The following is a 1,277-nucleotide window of genomic DNA, read 5'->3' on the forward strand; positions in this document are numbered from 1 at the left end:
GAGAGAGAGAGAGAGAGAGAGAGAGAGAGAGAGAGAGAGAGAGAGAGAGAGAGAGAGAGAGCGCGTAGGAGAGAAAGACAACACGAAGTATGTGTTTAAAAAATCGCATACGTACGAGAGAGAAAGACAGAGAGGGACGAACGCGCGCACAAGGGACAGAGACGGGAGGCTAGATTCTCCACCAACCTTCACACTTCCGTCTCTATCTCCGCCATGTCTGCTACAAGGCCTCTATGCCTTATATACAAGAGAGAGGCCTCTATACAAGGCCTCAATGCGCCTCTAGCATGTCTACTACAAGGCACGCATACCGTAGCTCTAGAACAGTTCCACTATAGTATACTACATATATATATACATATACTATAGTATACTATAGTACTACTATAGCCCATCGTTCTGCCACAGGTGCCATTGTTTTGTGGTAGAGCGAAGGGTTATACTTATAGTTCTAGAGCTAGGCATACAGCTGACACACTAACGCTCATGCATACTTCAACAGCGCCGGCCTATACGCGGGCGTTTTTCCGTTTCGTTCATTCACCTTGCGTAACCCTGAAGGCCCCGCAGCTGCTTTCACAGTAAATGCTACAGTAGGGGGTTAGTCCACTGGTAGCACTGCGAGTTCACTTGCCACACTCTGTCTCTATTTGCTGAATGCTAAGCCGCGTGTACCTTTTTTCAAGTCGTTGGTATGACCCGGCCGGGAGTATACTGACATAGGCGCGGGAAGGATTTAACTTTTTTTAAACCATCACCTTCAGCGGTCAATGGCAGACTCGGGTCAGTGCTTCCTTCCCTATTCTCCTATATACGAACAGCTCCTATCACGGGAGATATATCATCCCTGTGGCATCCCACTCACTGCAGCATCTATCTCGCCCCTGACCCACACTCTCACTGCGCTCTCTCTCTCTCTCTCGCTTTTTATCCCTCCCTCCCCCCTTTCTCTCTCTTTCTTGCCCTCTCTTTCCTCCTCTCCTCCTTCCTCCACCTCCTCCTCCGCACTCTCTCTCTCTCTCTCTCTCTCTCTCTCTCTCTCTGTCTCTCTGACTTACTTCTATTTCTCGCACACTCTCTTTTCTATTTTTCCCATGCTCGTTCTCTTTCTCTTTCTCTCTCTCACTACTCTTACCGATAAAAGATGTGCCCCCGCTCCATGGATGAAGCTGGTAACGGGATCTGAGAGGATATTTACTCACGGATACGTATTGCAAGCGTGAGACCTAATTTCAGTTTGAGAAACCCTGGACAGCGGTCCTTGCTCGCACACACAC

This window comes from Priapulus caudatus, unplaced genomic scaffold, assembly GCF_000485595.1.
Source record: "Priapulus caudatus unplaced genomic scaffold, Priapulus_caudatus-5.0.1 Scaffold1893, whole genome shotgun sequence".
In the NCBI taxonomy this organism is placed as follows: Eukaryota; Metazoa; Priapulida; class Priapulimorpha; order Priapulimorphida; family Priapulidae; genus Priapulus; species Priapulus caudatus.